General features: G+C 37.5%; 1 protein-coding gene across 1 annotated transcript in view; it reads right to left on the bottom strand.

The window, feature by feature from the left end:
* The window catches only part of LOC131042801 (Golgi SNAP receptor complex member 1-2), a 69585-nt gene that overhangs the window by 42493 nt on the left and 3628 nt on the right, over positions 1 to 23464 (bottom strand). The window lies entirely within an intron of this gene.

Genomic DNA, 23464 nt, shown 5'->3' with positions numbered 1-23464 from the left:
TACTTATGTTGGAGCATATTTTGAGAACTTGATTGATAGATAGATTGTCTACGGAGTCTTTGAGGAATGAAGTGATTTTAGTGCTTTGAGCTAATTATGGTTACATAGACTAAAAGATATGGTTGATTATCATACCTTGTGATGTTGATGTTGTTTGTAACTAGGGCTATATAGGGTTCAGATTGCCTTAAGGCAACATCCGAACCCTTTTAGGTCTGGGCCCTAAAGGGTAACGTGCCCCAAGTCTAGGCCCTGCCCTATTCCTCACGCTATCCTAAATACACACGCCATAATAATATTGGCGCCAAAACTTAAAGGAGGCTGACTTGCAAATAAGGGTTAAAGGTGCATATAAATAAAACACATTTCACAAGTCAAACATATTCATTCATTCTCAAGTATTCAGCGAATCAGCTCTGCATGAGAAGTGCGAATTTACACTAGGAGGGTGCGAACTTGTGCGAACTTGTCTAGACTTGTGCGAACTTGTCTAGACTTATGCGAACTTGTCCAAGAGGACAAAGGCAATCTTTGGTGCACACTTGAAGAGCTTAGAAGTGCAGATCTGTCATACAAGAAGGGATCAGATCTGACAAGGAAGATAAGTATTGTAGTTGTGATATTAAGGGAGAATATATAATCTGACCTGTGGGTCTTTAATGCTGGGTTTTTCCTCCTTGGAGGTTTTCCCGGGGTATTTGTGTTTGTCTCTTGTTTACTTCCTTCATTTCTGAGTTACTAAATTATGATTTACTAAAATGTTACAAATCTGATTAACAAACTAGGGCATAATTAAAGGACATAAATCTGATTACTAATCTAGGGCACAAAATTACATGGTATCAAAGCTAAGGTTATACTAACATTCAGATTTCAGTAAGCTTTTACTTTTTGGTTGCTGTTCGTTTTTCAGATTAAGATAATGGCAGGGTTGAAGATAGAGGATAGAGTTGATGGGGCACTCAACTTTGCCTCCTGGAAAGTTTGTACCCTTTGAGGGGAATGACTTACTAAATGTTTGGGAATCAGATTGAAGAATAAGGACATTGACGGGTCCACATCAAAGGTATGAAGGATTCAATCAAATAAGTGTCTTCATTCCCTTGCTCTCAAGAAGGGTTCACTATCGGTGTGCCTTGCTGTTATAACCCTAGTTGGGGTCTTATCTAAAAGCTAAGGATGTTCTAACTTATTTTCTATCACATCAAGAGTATTATCGAGGGTTTGCATATTTTCTAGGTTTTGTAATTACTTAAATTTCTTTGTGTCAAGTATTTTGGTCTAAACCCTACATTGATATATATTTCATGATTCTTAACCCTTGATGTGATCTGATCCAATATTAATGATGACTAAAGTTTTTTTTTATTGAATGGTAGATTTATTTTGCTACTAGACATGCAACACTCTATTATTGGACCTAGGTGTTGTTGCTAGGCATGAAATGCCAATCTTCCCTTGTCCCATTGTTGTTGTTTTGTGTTACTTGATGGCACAAAAGGTACCTCTTCCGATTGGCTGTGATCATTCCATCACCCTGGCAAGGTATGTCTCTTATTGCTGGATGATTGGATCTATGTCTTCATAGGGCTTCTCTAGACAATGATACATCATTGTTAATTGGCTATGATGATACTTTAATGTTCTGTCCTACATAGTAGAGGTTAGTATGTGCTGCAGTAAATAGCATATGTAGGAAGAGTGAAAGATGAATGATTCAATAAGATAGTGGCTTCCTCCTGTGATTAGCATTGAGGTTACTACAGGTTGAGGTAAGCATTTCATTTGTTAGTTTATTCTACTTCCATCAAAGTTGAATATAATTAGGATCTTGTTCAGCTAAGTATGAAGATTCCGTTTCATTTGATATTTATCAATCATATGTATGTGGCCAACTATATATTGTGATTGAGTCACTAAGGTTTATCAATTTCATTTGTTCAGATAACTTGGTTATGTACATTGCGTGCCTGAAACTGACATTTGTTCTTCCGATCAGTATATAAGGTTCCTTTCCGGCATGGCTATTCAGATGTTGACTAGTTTGTACATCAGCCTCTCATTTAACTCTCAGGGTCAAAAGTGAAGGGTAAGGTTGGCCTCTCAGCTTTCAGAGATTCTTGGGCTTGAATAGCTTAAGGATGTTGGACGATTAACAGCCAATGAAAGAGATAAGCCTTCTTTTATAATTAATTATATTTGATTTTGATTTGATTGTTCTCTTCAAGTTAATATTTGATTCAAGTTTCAGAGGGAGCTTGAAATAGCTATGAAATCCTATACAAACCTTCAGCTCATCTCCTTACTGAAAAGATGACTAAAGGTACATCATAGGGACCTTTCACAGAAAGTGAAAATAAGGGAAATGAAAATTTAGTATCTTCAGATTTATATGATGAGTGCTTTCTTTATTAATTCTTATATTTGATTGTCAAATGTTAAGGATTAAGAGGGAGTCCTATAATGATTACTTGGTATGAAAGAATTGACAATCATTTGACAAGCCTAGGGTTTTGTAAAGGTCTAAAGTATTTGAAATGATAATTCTGATTTCATATATGGATGAGTGTACTCTAACTGATGTCAACAGTCTAAACATTGGATATAAGTTAGAATTATGTCAAGGATCCAACGAAATTATTCTAAGTCAATTATATCTTGAGACTTAGAATGATAGATTGCAAACTTATATGGAAACTAACTTGAAGAAGTTGAGGATGTCTGTAGCTAAATCTGATTTTGCAGATTCATCTGAAGACGGGTTGTTGATTGGCAACTGCTTCATGAACAAGGCTAAGCATGCCCCAAAATACTTTTCAAAGCACTGATGATTGTGAGTTGAAGCTGTAATCGCCTTAGAAGATTATCTCAGGTTCTGATTGAACAAGAAATGCTACAGATAAGGAAGACAGTTCAAGCATTTCCTTCAACTTGGATACTCTATGATCCATTGGGCCTACAGTGAACAGTCCTCAGTTGCATTGAGTACTGATGAAGCTAATTCACTGTTGCAAGTGTTGCCTCAAAAGAAGCAGTGTGGCTTCTCAAAATTCTTGTTAAAGTTATTTGATTTACTATCAAAATTGTATATAAATATTTGACAATTCAATGTTTTATGGCAGGACACTCCTGTGTTGCAAATGTTCTCACCAAGTCTCTTGAAGCTTGAGATAGACTTGGAGCTCTGAAGAACACCGCCTTGGTTGAGAGGAGTCTCAACCTCAATGATACATTGTGTTGTATCAAACCACCCTCTGCGGGCAATGTAAGGTGTTATTGTAATCTTCTTGGAGAGAAGAGTAATTGTTAACCATCCTCAGCAGGCAATGTAAGATGGTATTGTAATCTTCTCAGTGAGAAGAGTAATTGTTAACCATCCTCTGCAAGCAATGTAAGATGGTAGAAAAGATCCTCTCCACCCTCTACTGGCAATATAAGGTGGATCCAGTCTATGCTTGTGTGCGAGCTGAAAGATTATATTATGTAGTTCCATTGTATGCATGTGTGCAAGATGGAAGGCTACAATATTCTGATTATGTTTATTCCATTCTTTGCTTGTGTGCAAGATGGAAGATTATGATGTTACATTCTTCTCTAGGAGAAGATTGAGGTAAAGGTATTGCATTCCTCTCTGGGAGAAGATTAAGGAGGATACTTATGTGCAAAATGGAAATAAAGATGGTGTTGCAATCTTCTCTGAGAGAAAATTAAAATTGAAAGTTCTCCTTCATCCTTAGCAGGCAATGAATGATGGATATCATGGAAAGAGTCCACGATATGCATGAATATACTTATGTATGAATTCATGACTTGCAGGCATGCATGTTAAAGTTTGGATTCATCCTCTACAGGGAATGCACAATGGATACTATGGGCTATTATTATGTGATGTTATTACAAGCTACTTATTGTGATCCTCTCTAAGGAGTATTGAAGTTGATAGCTAAGTTCGGATTACAAATTGAACATTGAATGTATTACTTAGGCTTGGGCACTAATCACATAACTTGGTTGTAAGATTATTTTTCTCCCTAGTTAAGAGGGAGTGTTGATTCGGGACATGATGCAAAGAGGCGCCATTCATCTAAAGTACATTAGCACGGATGAACAGATTGCGGACATCCTTACCAAACATTTATCCAGAGTGAAGTTCGAATACTTCAGAGACAAACTTGGTGTTGTGGAAAACAGAACCCTGATTGAGAGGAAGCTTCAATCTCAGTGACTCTATTTGCAGCACTTTGAATCATCCTTTGCTTGTGTGCAAGAATGATTTATGTCCAATCTATGCTTGTGTGCTAGATGGATAATTGTAATTATGTAAAGACCCACTTGTGTATTACACTTTCTATGCTTGTGTGCTAGAACCATCCTATGCTTGTGTGCTAGGTGGAAGATGTAATTCTATGCTTGTGTGCTAGATCCATTCTATGCTTGTGTGCTAGATGGAACTCTAAAGGTTCAAATTATGTATTCTCCTCTTCCCTAGTTAAGAGGGAGTGTTGTTTGTAACTAGGGCTATATAGGGCCCTAAAGGGTAATGTGCCCCAAGTTTAGGCCCTGCCCTATTCCTCACGCTATCCTAAATACACACGCCATAATAATACTCCGAACCCTTTTAGGTCTGGGCCCTAAAGGGTAACGTGCCCCAAGTTTAGGCCCTGCCCTATTCCTCACGCTATCCTAAATACACACGCCATAATAATATTGGCGCCAAAACTTAAAGGAGACTTGCAAATAAGGGTTAAAGGTGCATATAAATAAAAGACATTTCACAAGTCAAACATATTCATTTATTCTCAGGTATTCAGCGAATCAGTTCTGCATGAAAAGTGCGAATTTATGCTAGGAGGGTGCGAACTTGTGTGAACTTGTCTAGACTTATGCGAACTTGTCCAAGAGGACAAAGGCAATCTTTGGTGCAGACTTGAAGAGCTTAGAAGTGCAGATCTGTCATACAAGAAGGGATCAGATCTGACAAGGAAGATAAGTATTGTAGTTGTGATATTAAGGGAGAATATATAATCTGACCTGTGGGTCTTTAATGCTGGGTTTTTCCTCCTTGGAGGTTTTCCCAGGGTATTTGTGTTTGTCTCTTGTTTACTTCCTTCATTTCTGAGTTTACTGAATTATGATTTACTAAAATGTTACAAATTTGATTAACAAACTAGAGCATAATTAAAGGACATAAATCTGATTACTAATCTAGGACACAAAATTACAGTTGATACCCTACAGTGACTACTATGATAGCAAAATTATTCTAATTTGCAAGGTATGTAAAATTATTTTTATGAGTGAACCCATAGTATACAAATTTGTAGAGTGAAGAAACACACACACTTATACCAAGAAGGGGGGTGAATCAGTATAAGACAACTTTTCACATATTAAAACTTTAGCAATCACAGAGCAATAATCAAAAGCATCCACACAAGTAAGATCTAACAATAGAGAACATAAGAATACATGCACAATTTATGTGCAAACCCTCGCAGCAGAAAACCACAGCAAAATATTGCTCATATTTGAATCTTCTTACAACTTCGTAGACACCCACCCACAATAGACACCGATCGCCCCCACTGAGCACCAACTCAACAAGAGACACCAATCTCTTTGAATGAGAGGCACCAACCTTCAAAATGCAATAATATGTCTGTGACTTCTTGGATCTGCCCTAAATCACCTTCAAAAACTGCTCACAACTCTACCAAAATCTGCCTTAAAAACTCTGCTCCAAAATCTGCAAAATATCTACACTCAGATCTGCAATATGATCTTCAATAAACACTCATGAATCTGAAATAAATCTTCCCAAAAATCTGCACTAAACACTCTCCAAGTCTTCACAACATACACTTACAAATCTTGCATAATTTTTGAAGAAGTTGAGAAAATACAACTTTTGAGATCCCAAGAGCATCTGTATGCAAGAATACCTGTCACAAGAGAAGATTGGAGACTGAACACAAAAAAGGCTTTGAAAGAGAGATTATCATTCAGAGAGGGAATGAAAAATAAAGTTACAATACAATCCTTATGACAGGAGAATGAGAAACCCTAAAGATGTGCAACCCTAAAGAGATAAAGAGTATTTAATAATTAGAACCTACAATATTATTAAATGTCTAAGTTTAGCTTAAGCGTAGAGTATAATAGACTAATAATTAAATAAATAATTATTAGCTAATACAAGATAACTCTAACCCCCCCCCCTTAAGATGAACTTAGAGAGTAGCTAAAAAAACTAAATGCAGAAAAGCAAAAAAGCAAACTACAAGAAGAAAGGCAAAAAATTTGGGTCCAGGCAACAAGGCCTGATGAGGTACCCAATCACAACCAAATCTCTATGAAACGGAGAAATAGAGAAAACCACATGGGAAAAAACTCTACTCCAAAAAGAGATGGGAAAAAGCATGTAAAGAAAAAACATGAAGGAAGGTTGTTAGGTCCCGGAGACAACTGAGAGAGGGGGGGTGAATCAGTTGTCAAATAAATTTAAACCAAAAACCACTTAACCAACTTAATGCTTAATACCGATAAACCAGTTAAATATGCCGGTAGATAGTGTTAACAGTAAATTGCTATACCGGTAAAGATTAATGCAAGAAACATAAATACAAAGTCATACACAACACATAACATCAATATTTGTACGTGGAAACCCTGTAAGGGGAAAAACCACGGTGGGAAACCTTACCCACAATCAGATGATACTACTGCAGATAGTAAGTGTACATAAATGGGGTCTGCACATGCAGAAAGGTCAACAACCTAGAGCTCACTGCTCAATCACAAAATGGGAGTCACACTGACTACAGTTGGATGGTTAAATCCAATAAAAATGTACTGCACAAAATAGCATCTTCATATGCTGGATTCAGTACCGGTGTAATGCTGATATGCTTTCACAAAAACCTAGCTTCACCTTCAAATGATGTCTTCGTGTATACCTCTGCTTAATCTCGCATATACCTTCACACAATTCTTTTTTGCATTCCACATTTGATCTTACAAATAAGATCTTACATTTATACCATAACCTAAGACCAATTTTAGTAGGTCGGCTCTACAAGACATTACAATAAAATCATTTTACAATCAATATAATATCCGATGCAATAACCGATTAAACATGTCGGCTTAATGCATTTATAACAATAATAAATCATCTTCATAGCGTGCCATGCTGATCTAGAATAGATAAACCTGCCGGTGTAGCCCTAGACCTATTTGCCAGTAAAAGCAAATATGCAAGTATGAATATACCAATGATTAATTCTTCAAAACAAAGTTTCCACACGATGTCTTCGACATTACCAGGTGTCTTCCACATAATTTCAAGTGTTGGTGATCATTATATCCTGCCGGTGAACTATATACCAGTAACTGTGCAATAGTTACTTGCTTGTCGGTGAATGCTGCTGGATCTCCAGAGTGCTAGTGTTTTAGTAGGTGTTGACATCAATGACAAAACCATACCAAAATACCAACAATCTCCCCCTTTGGCATTGATGGCAACACAAGATGGAAAAACCATCAAAGTGCCAAAGCAGAAATGCCAAATACCAAAAACCAACAATCTTCTTTAAACAACAATCTCTCCCCCTAAGAGCAACATGTGTTTATCTAAAGATTTTCAATACCAATCTCTTAAAAGATAATGTGTTTTTCCATAGATATCTCTCCCCCTTTGACATCAGATGCCAAAGTTATAATAAAATCAAGTTCATATACAAAATACCAATCAATTCAATATACCAACTACTCCCCCTGAGAAGTAGCTTCCTCATCAAAGACCGGAGTAAAAGATTTGTCTTTCAATTCTGCCGGTTGATGACAATCATCAACTATCTAAGTTTCTGCCGGTGGTGGTATTACTCCAAGTTGATCTCTGAGATATTCAAAAGTCTCCTTAGGCAAAGGTTTTGTGAAAATATCTGCAAGCTGTTCTTTAGTATTCACATAAACCAGTTTTATCTCCTTTTCTTCAACTTTTTCCCTTAGAAAATTCAATTTGATAGAAACATGTTTTGTTTTAGAATGTAATACCGGATTCTTAGATATATCAATTGTTGCAATGTTATCACAATATATAGTGATAGGTTCCTTGCATTTTACCTTTATGTCTTTCAACATTTGTTTAAGCCATAGTACCTGTGTACAGTTAGTTGCTGCTGCAACATATTCTGATTCTGCTGTTGATAAAGATGTACAACTTTGTTTCTTACTCAACCAAGAAACTAATCTCTTTCCAAGAAAGAATGCTCCGCTGGTGGTGCTTTTTCTATCATCCACATCTCCTGCCCAATTTGCATCTGTGTATGCACATAGATCAAAATTTTCATCTCTAGGATACCATAATCCAAGATTTGCAGTGCCTTGTAAGTACCGGAAAATCCTTTTTACTGTTGATTCATGATTTTCCCTAGGATTACTTTGAAATCTAGAAACAATACATACTACATTCATAATATCAGGTCTGGTTTGTGTTAAATACAGTAAACCTCCTATCATAGATTTGTATCTAATTGGATTAACAGGTGTAGATTCATCTCTTTGAGATAATTTGTCATTTGTAGTCATAGGTGTGCTTACCGGTTTAGAGTTCTTCATTCCAAATTTCTTTAGTAACTCTTTCAAGTACTTGGATTGACTCAAAAATATACCTTTATCAATCTGTGAAATCTGCAATCCTAAAAAGAATTTTATTTCTCCAATCATAAACATTTCAAATTCTTGCTGCATTTTAATAGAAAATTCCTTACATAATCCATCTTCTCCTCCAAAAATTATATCATCAACGAATACTTCTATAATCAAGATGTCATCATTAGTTATTTTGTAATATAAATTGTTGTCTGCATTTCCTTTAATAAAACCAATCTTTAAAGATACTTATCCAACCTTGCATACCAAGCTCTTGGGGCTTGCTTCAATCCATACAGAGCTTTTCTTAACCTGCAAACCATATCATTGTCATCTGTCAAAGAAAATCCATCAGGTTGTTCAATATAGACTTCCTCTTCAAAATCTTCATTCAAGAATGCACATTTAATATCCATTTGATAAACTTTGTAGTTCTTGTGAGCTGCAAAAGCCAAGAATAATCTGACTGCCTCAATTCTAGCTACCGGTGCAAAAGTTTCATTGTAATCAACTCCTTCTTTCTGAGAATATCCCTTACACACTAGTCTTGCTTTATTTTTGACAACCTTACCATCTTCATTAAGTTTGTTTCTAAATACCCATTTAGTTCCAATTACATTTTTATCTTTAGGCCGAGGAACTAATGTCCAAGTATTATTTTTCTCAATTTGTCCTAATTCTTCTTCCATAGCTTTAATCCAAAATTTGTCTTCACATGCCTCATTAACAGATGATGGTTCAATTTGAGAAATAAGACATACCTCTTCATTTGCCAATCTTCCTCTTGTCATAACTCCTTTAAATTTGTTTCATTTATCTGATTTTTAGAATGATTCAATCTTACATACCGGGGTGTCTTAGTTTGTTGTTGTTCTTCAATTACTATGGAATCCTCTGATGGTACCGGGGTAACTGGATCTTCATTCTGTATCGGTGGATTTGGTGTAGGTTCATTTGTCACAATTTCTGTTGCCAGTTCAGAGTCTATATACCTTGATGTTCCTCTGAATTGTTCATCAATCTTTACATTTGTATTCTCAACAATTTTATGCAGTCTCTTGTTAAAACATCTATATGCCTTGCTCTTAGATGAATAACCAAGAAATATTCCTTCATCACTTCTAGAATCAAATTTGTCAATATACTCATCTCTTCTAATATAACATTTACTTCCAAAAATTTTGAAATACTTAAGAGTAGGAGTATTACCAAACCATAGTTCATGAGGGGTCTTACCGGTTTAACCTTTGATGTGAACTTTGTTGAATGTATAGACGGCAGTGCTGACTGCTTCTCTCCAATACACGTGGTAGATTTGCTTCTGATAACATGCTTCTTGCTGCATCCAAGATAGTTATGTTTTTCCTTTCAACAACTCCATTCTGTTGTGGTGTCCGAGGTGCTGATAACTGTCTTCTGATTCCTTTCACTTCACAGAATGTATTAAAGTCCTTAGATGTGAATTCTCCTCCTTGATCTGATCTTAAACATTTGATTTTCTTACCGGTTTCATTTTCAACCATTGCTTTGAATAGTTTGAACTTTCCAAGTGCTTCTGATTTTTCTCTGAGAAAAGTAACCCAATACATTCTAGAATAATCATCAATAATTAGCATGAAACATCTATCACCTTGTAAGCTTTTAGTTCTAGCTGGACCACATAAATCAGTGTGAATCAAATCAAGAGCATTATTGGATTTTTCTGGAATACTTTTGAAACTAGCTCTAACTTGTTTTCCAAATTGACATTCCTTACAAATTGTATTCTGAGGTTTCACAATTTTAGGTAGATCTCTAACTGCCTTAGAAGTACTGATCTTCACAATGCAATCAAAGTTTACATGACAGAGTCTCTTATGCCATAACCAACTTTCATCTATATGTGCAATCAAGCATGTCTTTTCACTGTTATTCAAATGAAAGATATTACCTCTAGTCTGATTACCGGTTGCAATTTCCAAACTAGTTCTATTCATGATTTTGCATTTTCCATTCTTAAATTGTAACTGGAATCCTTTCTCAACCAATTGACCAACATTTAAAAGATTATGCTTTAATCCTTCAACATAGTAGACATTGTCAGTGTTATGCTTACCATCAAGAGATATTGTACCCTTACCTTTGATTGAACAGGCTTTGTCATCTCCAAATCTTACTGAACCTCCATTATATTCTTGAAAGTTCAAGAATTTACCTTTGTCTCCTGTCATATGATGTGAGCATCCTGAGTCAATGATCCATTCATCCTTTACTTCAACTTTAGCTGCTAGGGCTTGTTCTACCGGTTGAGCAGTAGGTGTCAGTTGATCTTTTGTTATAGCAACAAAAACCCATCCATTGTTTGTTGGATCCTCATCAAAATCATCAGTCACACCTTCATCAGCAATGTAACAAGATTTGTCTTTGTTCTTCTTAAATCTGTATCTCTGATATTCAGGATTAGGCTTGTATGCTCTTCTAACTTCTTCTCTTAGTCTAGCATGTCTATCAGGGCATCTCGAAGCCATATGACCAATCTTATTGCAATTAAAACATTTAAAGGGTGCTTTACCTTCATACTTACTTCCAACTGGACCTTTTGGCATTTTCCTTGCAAATAGTGCTTCTAGTTCTTCAAGCTCTTCATTCTCCTTCCTAGTTTCTTCAAGTTCTCTTGCATAAAAGGCTTTCCAATCTGATTTGTCAAATGATGGAGCAAATGATGTTGATGCTTTGAAGGTCAAATCTGTCTTTATAGTAGCAACAGGACCAAATTCTTCAATTTCAAAAGCTGAAAGTTTTCCAATCAATGTATCCCCAAAACTGATGTATCGGGCATTGTTCTCAACTCATTTATAGCAGTAACCTTCATTTTATATGCCGGTGGCAATCCTCTTAAGATTTTTGAAACAATTTCATCCTCACTCAAGGTTCCTCCACAACATTTAATACCCAAAACAATTTCATTTACTCTTTCCATAAAGGCAGAAATCCTTTCATCTTCTTCCATTTCCAGATGTTCATACCTGACTCGGAAGCTTTCAAGTTTTGCAATCTTGACTATGGAATCTCCTTCATTCAGTGTTTCCAAATGATCCCAAATAGCTTTAGCAGTAGACCTATCTGATAATCCCATGATTTGTTGATCTGATAATGCGCTTAAAAGTGCTTCTCTTGCTTTGCAATCATTCTCCTCGTCTTTAGCTAAGGTAGTTGGAGCAGTCTGACCAGCTACAGTAGCAGTATAACCATTCTTTGTAACTTCCTAGATGTCTTTACCAATGCAATTCAGATGTGTCTCCATCCTGATCTTCCATATCCCATAGTTGGTTCCATCAAGTTTAGGATTGTCCTTCCTGAAATAATTAGTAGGCATTGGATCTCCTCAAGATGTTAAACTTTTGAAACCAATTAAGTATGCTGGTAGACAGTGTTAATAGTAAATTGCTATACCGGTAAAGATTAATGCAAGAAACATAAATACAAAGTCATCCACAACACATAACACCAATATTTGTACGTGGAAACCCTAAAAGGGAAAAACCACGGTGGGAAACCTTACCCACAATCAGATGATACTACTGCAGATAGTAAGTGTACATAAATGGGGTTTGTACATGCAGAAAGGCCAACAACCTAGAGCTCACTGCTCAATCACAAAATGAGAGTCACACTAACTACAGTTGGATGGTTAAATCCAATAAGAATGTACTACACAAAATAGCATCTTCATATGTTGGATTCAGTACCGGTGTAATGCTGATATGCTTTCACAAAAACCTAGCTTCACCTTCAAATGATGTCTTCGTGTATACCTCTGCTTAATCTCGCATATACCTTCACACAATTCTTTTTTGCATTCCACATTTGATCTTACAAATAAGATCTTACATTTATACCATAACCTAAGACTAATTTTAGTAGGTCAGCTCTACAAGATATTACAATAAAATCATTTTACAATCAATATAATATTCGATGCAATAACTGATTAAACATGTCGGCTTAATGCATTTATAACAATAATAAATCATCTTCATAGCGTGCCATGCTGATCTGGAATAGATAAACCTGCCAGTGTAACCCTAGACCTATTTGTCGGTAAAAGCAAATATGCAAGTATTAATATACCAATGATTAATTCTTCAAAACAAAATGTCCACACGATGTCTTCGACATTACCAGGTGTCTTCCACATAATTCCAAGTGTCGGTGATCATTATATCCTGCCGGTGAACTATATATCAGTAACTATGCAATAGTTACTTGCTTGTCGGTGAATGTTGTTGGATCTCCAGAGTGCTAGTGTTTTAGTAGGTGTTGACATCAATGACAAAACCATACCAAAATACCAACAAAGGCCTCAATGAGACCCCCCTAGAACAACTTCCTTCACCCCAAGCATAGAGTGCAACTGAAGATAGCACCGAGATGCAAAAGGTTTAGTGAAGATGTCAGCAACCTGCTCTTCTGTAGGAATGTACTCCAAGATGAGAAGCCATCTTGAATCAACTGTCTGATGAAGTGCATGTGAAGCTCAATGTGTTTAGACCTTTGGTGCTCCACTGGGTTGTGGGAAAGGTGAATGGCACTCTAGTTGTCACACCAAAGAATAGTGGGACTATCAAGAGGGAACCCAAAATCAGTCATCAACTGTCAAAGCCATAAAACCTCCTGACTAGCTAACACCATTGCTCTGTACTCAGCCTTTGTAGATGATAATGCAATAGCAGACTACTTCTTGCAAGACCACGTGATAGGACCAGAACCAAGGCAAAAAACAAAGCCAAAAGTAGACTTCTGATTGTGAGAATCACCAGCCCAATCTGAGTTAGTCAAGCCAACAATGTGAGGGGATCCTGAAGTATGGTGAATGCCAAACTGTGTAGTGCCCCAAATGTACCTCAAAATACGTTTGGCTGCTTGCCAATGGCTCTCATGAGGATCAGAAGGCCAAGATCTGTCATCTCAAACTGCTCCATCAAGGCTCGCTGAATATCCTAAATCAAGGAGGATGAGCTATCGATAAATATAAGATCATCAACATAGAGCACAAGAATAACTATATCATCCCCCTGACATTGAATGTAAACTGTAGGATCGGAATGACAACGTGTAAAGAGTGTGGAAAGCAAGAAAGAGTCCATCTTCTCATACCAGGCCTGAGGAGCCTGTTTGAGACCATATAATGAACGTCGAAGTCTGCAAACCAAAGAGGAATCCTACACAAATCCCTAAGACTGCTCCATATAGATTTCCTCACGAAGGTCTCCATGCAAGAAAGCACTCTTCACATCCATCTGAAAAACTGTCCATCCCCATGAAGCTGCCAAAGAAAGTACAAAGCAAATAGAATTCATCTTGGCGACAAGAGCAAAGGTCTCGGAGTAATCAATACCCTCCACCTGAGAAAACCCCTTCACAACAAGACGAGCCTTATACTTATTAATAGAACCATCTGCAGCATACTTGGTACAGTACACCCACTTGCACCGAACCAACTTTCTTCCCTTCGGAAGAGGACAAAGATCCCAAGTATGATTCTTCATCAAAGAAGAATACTCCTCATCCATGGCCCTATCCCACTCTGGGTGACTTGTCGCCTGTGAAAATTTCTGAGGATCATCCGAAATGGCATGACTCAGAAGACTAGAACCAGATGTTTGTGCACGAGTACGACGAGTGTCAGTAGGATCACCTACCATAGAACCAGCAGCATCAACTGTAAACCGAGCCCACTTGGGCAAAGGCTGAGCAGCAGGTAGTGGTGGTGGTGGTAATGGTGGTGGTGAAAGTGGACCATCATCTGCATCATCCTCAACGAAGGAGTCCTCAAAAATGAAGAGGGAGGAGGAGGCAGTGAGGGAGAAGTTGCTGATGGAGAATCCATCTGAGGAAGGCGCTCATCAAACTGGACATCCCGCCTAAACAGGACCTCTCTGGAATCAGGATCAAACAACCTATACGCCTTACCATCCTCATAGTAGCCAACAAAAATGAGTGGTCGGCTCTTCCTCTCCATGGCTTTCCTCTGAGCATCTGGAATAAATGCCCAAGCCTCACTACCAAAAACTCGAAATGAAGAAACATCAGGCTTGACATGGGACCAAGCCTCCTCAAGAGTCAACCGACGCAATGCCTTATGAGGCATCCGATTCTAAATATAGGTGGCACAATTAACTGCCTCGGCCCAAAAAGCAGGCTGCATAGAACCTGACTGAAGCATGCAATTGGCCATCTCCCGTAGTGTTTTGTTCTTTCTCTCAGCAACACCATTCTGCTGAGGGGTGTGAGGAACTGATAACTAATGCTACAAACCATGCTCTATGCAAAAATCTGTAAAAGCCTGATTCACATATTCTCTCCCATTATCTGTGTGTATCCTCTTTATAGAAAGACCAAACTGCTTCTCTACAAATGTCTTAAAGACTCTAAATGAATCAAAGACATCAAACTTGTACTTAAGAAAGTACACCCATGTGCGTCTGGAGAAGTCATCAATGAAAGTGAGCACATACTTGGACCCTACAAAAGATGGAGTCGGAAATGACATAAGATCATTGTGGATCAAATCCAAGGGTGCCTTAGCACGGGTGGCTCTGCCTGTAGGAAAGGGATCACGGTGATGCTTGCCAAGTGCACAACCTTGACATACACCATCAGTACAGGATATCTAAGGGAGCCCAATAACAAGTGCCTGTGTGCTCATCTGCTATAAGTATTTGTAGTTGACATAGTCAAAACGCTCATGCCACAGTCTACTCACTGAAACTGCATGTGCTATAAGAGAAACACCTGAACCATCTGGACTCTCAAAGCCATCAAACCGATATAACCGAGAATCGAGATCAACATTGTCAGTAGCCACAACCAAATCAGGATCATGGAGTTCTCGAATAACCACATCATGTGGTAAGAACTCAACCATTTTACCAGAGCCAGAATAACAAATCTGATAAACAGAGAGGAGGTTCGTAGAAATGTCAGGAACCAAAAGAACATCCTCAACGGAACTGAACCTGAACCTAAAACTGAAAGTTGTGCTGAGTCACCAACTACAATCTGTAAAGTATTACTGTGAGCAAGTGAGGTAACAAGCTGCGGTGAGTGGGTCATGTGGCGAGAAGCCCCGAAATCAATAATCCAAGTGGATGCAGAAGGAATAGCTCGTGCAGAAAGAGCATGTCCTTTCCCAGTAGAAGAGGAAGATGGAGGCTGAGGAGGAGAAATATGATGCTACTGCATGGCTGCCTCCAAGGCCTCTAATCGTTTCCAACAGCGAGAAACTGGATGACCTTCTTTGCCACAGAAATTGCAAAGAGCATCTGACTTCTTAGTCTTGGAGGAAGACTCACCAGACTTAGAAGAGTGCTCCTATTTGGGATAGGACTTCGGTTTGTAATCAGACTTAGGTGGTGGCTTGGAGGAACGCTCACTACCAGCTGAATCCTTCTTAGGCTTCGGTTTCTGCTTCTTGTTCTCTTTAGATGTCTGAGCAACCAATGCTTTCGGCTTTGATCCTATGAGAGTGTCCAACTGAGATAGGTGAGCCTACTCACGAGTCAAGCGATCACAGAACACATCAAAAGTAGGCATGGTGAAGCGCGTACCCAATGCATCCATAGTAGAATAAAAGGTGGAAGCAAATATTTGATAGGGACCTCAAAGCTTAGAAAGAATCAGGTAGATACACTTTGGGTCTGTCTTATTTTTACCACAACTGTGTAAGATAGATCTGGTGGTTTTGAACATGTTCAGAAAGTCCTCAATGTGAGGAAAAAACTCAGGTAACAAGGAAGAGAGCTCTGCCTCAATCTGTAATGCTCTAAACTCATTGATAGTACCAAAGAGAGTTTCAAATTTGGACCACATAGCCTGAGGAGTGAGCAAACCATCAAGGTGAAAAAGCAAGTTGTCAAACATGTAAGGAGATGACACCCATAGCCTCATCCATCTTATTCTGGTGGGGAAGAATCTCAAAAGGACACTGCAACAGCAGCTGATCCACATCCAAACATGACCACAACACCCTTGATCTGAGAAGCCTCGTCATACGAGCTTTCCAAAGGTGATAGTTCTGGGACGTAAGAAGCTCAACTGAAGAATCTGCCATGTGTACCTGTACCTGAACCTGCACCTGCTCTTGAGTTTTTTAATTAAGTGATCTTTCAGACTAGACAGAAGATGCAAAAGGGGTTTTTATGTTTTTTTTGAGTTTAGGTGTTCTGATTTTTTTAAGTTACAGAAAATAACAAAAAAAAAAAACACCCCCCACAATATGTAAAACAAAAAACCAGTACAATCTAAGAGCCAGAAAAGAAGACAAGAGCAAAGAAAATGCGTCAAACACGATCTTGTGTACCTGGTGATTTTTCTGGAAAAAATAACTCCAAATCTAAGAACAGCTCTCCAAGACCTTTCCAATGCCTATTCGTTTTCCGAAAACAAAATCCATTTGCCCAAGATATGGCTCCCGAAGTGCAAAAAAGAGCGCTGACTTGGACGGCAAAAAACAGGTACTAGATGAAAAAATCAGCAAATCTCACCTCCAAATCTGAGTAGAGCTCGAAAAGAGCTTTTCGGCGCCTATTCGTTTTCAAAAAACCGACTCTGTTTGCCCAAGTTATGGCAAAAAAACAATACGTTGTCAAAACCCTTCAAGGAAAAAAAATATGGGCCCCCCTACTGGTGGCAAGGAGGTGGCGCACTTGCTGGGTGGCGGCGGAGGTCGGGTGGCGGCAGGGCGGCAGGCAGCGGCTGGTAGCTAGCGCTGGGTGCTGTGAGCAACGGCAGGGCGATTTAATAAACCGCATGCGGGAACCGCAGAGCTGGCCGCAGTGGTTAATAAACCGCCAGCGGCTAGCAGTAGTGATTGCGGCCCGAGCACGCTGTTAAAAGGCCCAAAAAAATGTTTTTTTTATTTTTTTTATTTGTGCCTCGGAAAACATGCCTGCAAGGGTAAACTCAAAAAAAGTTTCCCAAAGCTAAAGTTGTCCAAACTGGACAAATTTTATATGAAAATGGGGGGTTTTGGGTGTTATGAGCTCAATGGTGAGGTCCATTTGAGCTCAAAATGCCCAAAAACAAAAAAGATACCCCAAATCCAAACTAAAACCTCTGAAAAAGAACTGAAACCCTTGCCTCTAGAGAAAATCTTCTGAAAAGAAATCAGGAACAAGTAACAGTAGATGAAAGCTCTGATACCATGAAGAAGTTGAGAAAGTACAACTTCTGAGATCCCAAGAGCATCTGTATGCAAGAATACTTGTCACAAGAGAAGATTGGAGACTGAACACAAAAAAGGCTTTGAAAGAGAGATTATCATTCAAAGAGGGAATAAAAAATAAAGTTACAATACAATCCTTATGACAGGAGAATGAGAAACCAGGAGAATGAGAAACCCAAAGATGTGCAACGCTAAACAGATAAAGAGTAGAATAATTATTAAATACCTACAATATTATTAAATGCCTAAGTTTAGCTTAAGCGTAGAGTATAATAGACTAATAATTAAATAAATAATTATTAGCTAATACAAGATAACAATTTCAATATAGAATCTTCACAAAAATGATATCAATTTAATCCCATAAATCTGCTCACATAAGTAATGTAGATCTGTTGTAATATTCTCTTAACTCTGCCCTTCGTGCATCTGAAAAATATGATTGAATGATATATCTTTTTGTCCGCCAAAAGACCTCTATTTAAACCCCACACTATTCCTCTCCATCCAACAGCACTTAATGTTTATTTGTATTGTTTTATTTCCCTTCGACAAGCTCAGCACTAGGCTCTAAGGAGGTCATCCCTTCTAGATGGGGCAGAAAAATTAATTTAAAAAAATATTTTAAATTATATAAATAAGGGCAGCTCTGAAGGGGGCCATCCAATATTTAATTTGCATTTTATTTATTTATTTTTGGATGCTTAACATGGGTCAGCCCATGTAGACAAGAAAATCAGTTTTTCTTGCAAACAAGAACTCTATAAAAAAATTTAAAAATTTTGGTCTTAGTGAGTAATTACTAAGTCCGAATTTTACAACTATGGGGCAAACTATGGCAATTTTTATAAGAAATTGAGGAATGTGAATTTTAATGCAATAGAGTGTTGTTCTGCATGTATGAATCAAAAGAGTATTTTCACTGCAGGATTTGGGGGTTTGTTGGGTTTTTCATGTGAAAAATCATTTTAAAGTTTTCAAACTTAGAATGATTTCATAAGAATTAGAATGGGGGAGAATAAGTCTCATTATTTTTCCATGTAAAAACTTTTAGGACTATGTCCAATTTGTTGTCCCACTTTTGTTATATTGGTTTTAATGTCCCACTTAAATAGTGCTTCAATGTGATGCACCTAACATTTGAGTGTTCGAAGGGTAGAAAAGAGTGGCTCTCAATGCTATCCTGAATCCAAAAGTGATTCCAAGGCTACGATGAATGAGATTTATTTAACTAAGTGACAACTAATGAAATTCATTGGGTAAATAAAATGAACCAAGATGTAAGTTGCAATGTACTTGAGCACTTGTATATTCTTGGTATCTATTCACATTAGGCATGGCTTTGTAGACTTGAGTGCTCTAAGTACTTAAAGCACTTCCATGGGCTTGGATGGATTGTATTCTATGCACACAAGTGGTGATGGAGCTATCATATTCTTATGGTAACCTGACATTGGTGTCAAATGTCCTTGTTGTTTAATATACTTTTCATCATCATTGCTATGTTGGTAAAATGAACTTAGAGCACATTTGAATTTGAGCTTAAAATGAATGTAACGTGATATAAAACTTTTAATTAGAGCATCATTGAAATATGTGTTGAGTCCGTCTTCCTAGTGTTAGGTTGTGTGTTAGGACCCATCATGTGAGGTCATTTTGGTTCTCCTCAAGGTAGGAGGGCAAGTGGGGAGTGTGGAGAACATTTCCCTTCATCCCTCATGTCCTTGGACTCGTCTTGGAGTCCCTTGTTGACCACCCAATTCTTTGGAGGCATCTTGTCCATTTGATTGCAGTCGAAAGATCAGGTCTAAATGTCCACCATGGTCTCCCAATCATTTCTGGTCATTTTGGAGTCCTCTTTGTGTTGTAATCTTGCTTTTGTGAGTCTTGGGCATTGTCACTAAGTACAAGACTTGGGAATAAGCATCCATTCAATCTCTGGTTTGGACTTCAACAGAGCAAAGTACTACCACACAAAAACAAGACAACAATGCAATTTTGCACACCAATGCATATTTAGAACACCTAAGCAATGATATGCTAGTGTCCATTATGCACACTATAGTCCTCTAGTGATCCTCTATTTCATCATACAATAAGTACTTCTAGGCATTTCTCAAGAAAACTTTGTGTATAAAAGTAATCCCCTTCACCTTGTGAGTCGTTCCATGTCATTGCCTCATTGACAAGTGTCATTACCTAAAAGTTATGCCATTTTTTGCATTGGTAATTGTGCCCTTGTACAAAAACAACCTATTGTCATTCCTATTGATGGAGGGCTTGTACCTCCTAGCAGGCCAGCCACTTGTAATTGGATGTCTTGTATGGGAGATATCCCACCTTGCATTGTTAAGCATGTCGTGCATGTAAGAAACAATGGCTGCTCAGCTAGTAGAGATAGAATATCTCCTAGTTGTTGCACCTCATGCATAGGTTTTCCCTTGCTGCAGTGAGTATCCCCAAGCATGTTTAGGGAGTGGATTTTAGGTAGATGGTTCCTTCATCCTACCCTTGTGTGGTGTTCACAAGAAAATGTGATCTTGGGTTTAGGACTCAATCACCGTTGTGGTGTGGTTCCGCCCTCTCATAGGTACACCATGGCAGTTTCATCCCATGATTGCTAAGTCTTCCACTTGTGTCACCTTGCTTGGAATAATGGTGATGTCTTGTTAGTGTTGTCAATATCTTGTTTTCTCTTCAAAATTGGGAGTGGCTGCTTCAAAGATTTGATTGTTCTGTATACTAGTTGTCCTTGTACTGGATGAAAATTTTATTGCTTTTTATTGAGGAAATCAGACTTCTTTTTGGTGTTAGAATTTAGACATTTGTAATTAATATTTTTTTGGCAAATTTTTCTTTCAAGAATTTTTAGATTTCGTATTGAAGTTTAAAAACTAAATTTTGGTAGCAAAATTTACCATTTTTTTCAGATTGTGGATCATAGCATTGGTCTCAAAGCATTTAAGCTCATAGAAATGAGGACAAGTTTGAACAGCCTTCCATAACATCCATATTCTCATATCTGTTTATCCTATCTTATGTCTTTAGCTCTTATTTTATGTCTACTGGAAATCTGTACTTATGTTTGTGATGGAACAAAAAAATGTTATTAGATCACAGTCAGGCCAAACACCAAATTGACATATGAGACTCCCCTTGTCAACAAGGGAATTTCTTTCCATTTACCTATTTATTATTTAAATGTTGCAAGTCTAAGTGATTCACATGCAGCATGATAGAGATACCTCTTACACGTTGCAGGGAAAAACCTGTTTTTTTTGCCATAAACTGGTGTCAGTTCTTTCTTTATATTTGACTTCCCTTTTAGATTTGTTGTTTCTCTTCTTGAATAGCCATTGCTTCCAAATTCCTCTTGTAGGCTTCGTGCTTTCCTGATAGTTAACACTTTGCATCCCCACTTGCACTTGCACCATTGGATCTTCCTGCTTCTTATTTTCAAAATTTGGTCAAGTCGAACATGTGTGTTCCTGTCAATAACTCTTTGTGCATATCTCCATCTCTCTTCTGTTCTTGAATGGCAGTGTATGCCGATTCTCTTATCTCTCCTGTGATTGCTCAGAAACAACAAACATTTTGATTTATTCAAACAAAATGTTTTTTAATATTATCCTCTAGATAATCTTTCCAAATTCTTTGCATAACTTTTTCAAATATTTTTATCAATGATTAACTTATCTTGCTAACAATCTTATTGCAGACTTTGGTCAATACATGGGGCTCCACCATCTGCCATATGCAAATCTTCATCTGAAAACTCAGGTTGTCCTTCCTTTCCTCCCAAGTACTGATTATTGCTTCAAGATACCCATCTCAATGCCCACCTCTCAAGGCTTAACTACTTGCTTCCAGCCTCACAATCCCAAACCCAGTACCCCACCACACGATCACAGTCAGTTGAAACTGGCAGAAAACTAAAACAATGTTATGCCATCTAATAATCCCTTATGTGTCTTTTTAGTTTGTTTAAAGTTTAAACCTTATTCAGCGGTTTTTATTCCAAGATACTTTTGCCTTTAGTTTTGGTTCGCCATAAGCTGGCATAGTTCTGTAGTTTCCTTATGAGATTTTCCTAAAAGCGGTAATATGAGATTTTCCTAAAAGCGGTAAATGAATCTGAAATTGAAGAAAGAAAGTTCACTTACATCATACAGTAAGTTGATATTGTCTGTTACAATTCAATATAAGCTGAGGCCAAGTGCATTCATGTTGCTTAGATTGCAAAATCTTGAGATAGATCGTGCAGAAAACTCATCTAAAATTTTTTGTTGTGAATTATATGTTAGAAACATCTAAATTGATTGAATTGAAGGCATTAAAAAGGACTACATAAAGAGGTGATCATGTGACACCCACATGGTGTTCAAAATTCACCTTGCCAATTGATACAGACAGCTGATCTATAACTCATGTTGAAAACATAATATGGTTAATGCAGAGCGATCATACATGCTATCATGAAGGCATATTCTTCAAAGACCTTGCAATAAGACAATCTATCTAAGATGATGATAGATTAAATTTTATAATTAGCAGATAAAAGAGCTGCAACACATTGAACTATGGCAACCAGCTATGGCACAAACTCAGGGAGTGTACCATCACTTAAGCATACAAAACAACTACAAGTTAACACTACCACTTAGATGTGTCCATCCCCATGAAATTTTGGACATATTCGTCTTATCTCCATTTTACTTTTAAGAATGTAAAGCCTTAGGAGCCACCTTCCTTGCTACTATATCTTACTTTTGGTGTGCTTCATCACATTGTTTTCCCTTCCTTTCATGACAAAAAGGATTACAACAGACCAGACATCAGTTTCTAAAACTTAGAATTTAATAGTCAGTATTATAAGAAGATTAAGGGTAAACGCAATTGTTTAACACATGTGATTAGGTTAATACCTAGTAACAGATAGTTAAGAAGAAAAATTAAACCATATTCTCATAGATATTTTTGCAGTTTTCTAGAGCTAATCTGTATTCCTCGGTTGTATCAGAGGACACATAAATTCTCTTCAAAACAGAGATAGAACCATAAATGTCTCGTTCTAGAGATGTAGCATGCACAAAGAAGATATGCATACAAAATGTGAAATTGAAAATAAAATTAAGGAACAAAAACACAGGTTTGAGCTAAATTTTATGAGACATACAGGAATTGTACCATAGTCAATTTTACCCTCATCCACATCCATAATCAATGTACTTGATGGGAATTGAAACACTGAAATTCAAATATGAAAACAAGATTGGATGCATTAAACTACCTCTCTTGCAAAGATTATTAAACAACCTCCGAATGTTTTCATTCCAAAATCTTCAGAACACAGCACTCATTTCAAAAATTAAATAGTTAGCCTCTCCAATGTTACTTGAAATGATCCTTATGTAGGACATTAGAGGTTTCATATGGTACCATCCAACTCCCGCTCTCAAAAGTAAGGATTACTTAAAGGAGAGAAAAAAAGTAGATTTTTCATTTGCTGAAGATCTTTATTATAAATCTGAACAGGACCAATAAATCCTCCCCTGGTAAAGAAAGCCAATGTACCAGCATGGCAGCCCAAACATGTTCTTGTGCATT

This window comes from Cryptomeria japonica, chromosome 10, assembly GCF_030272615.1.
Source record: "Cryptomeria japonica chromosome 10, Sugi_1.0, whole genome shotgun sequence".
NCBI lineage: Eukaryota > Viridiplantae > Streptophyta > Pinopsida > Cupressales > Cupressaceae > Cryptomeria > Cryptomeria japonica.
This window is presented reverse-complemented; position numbering and strand designations above follow the sequence as displayed.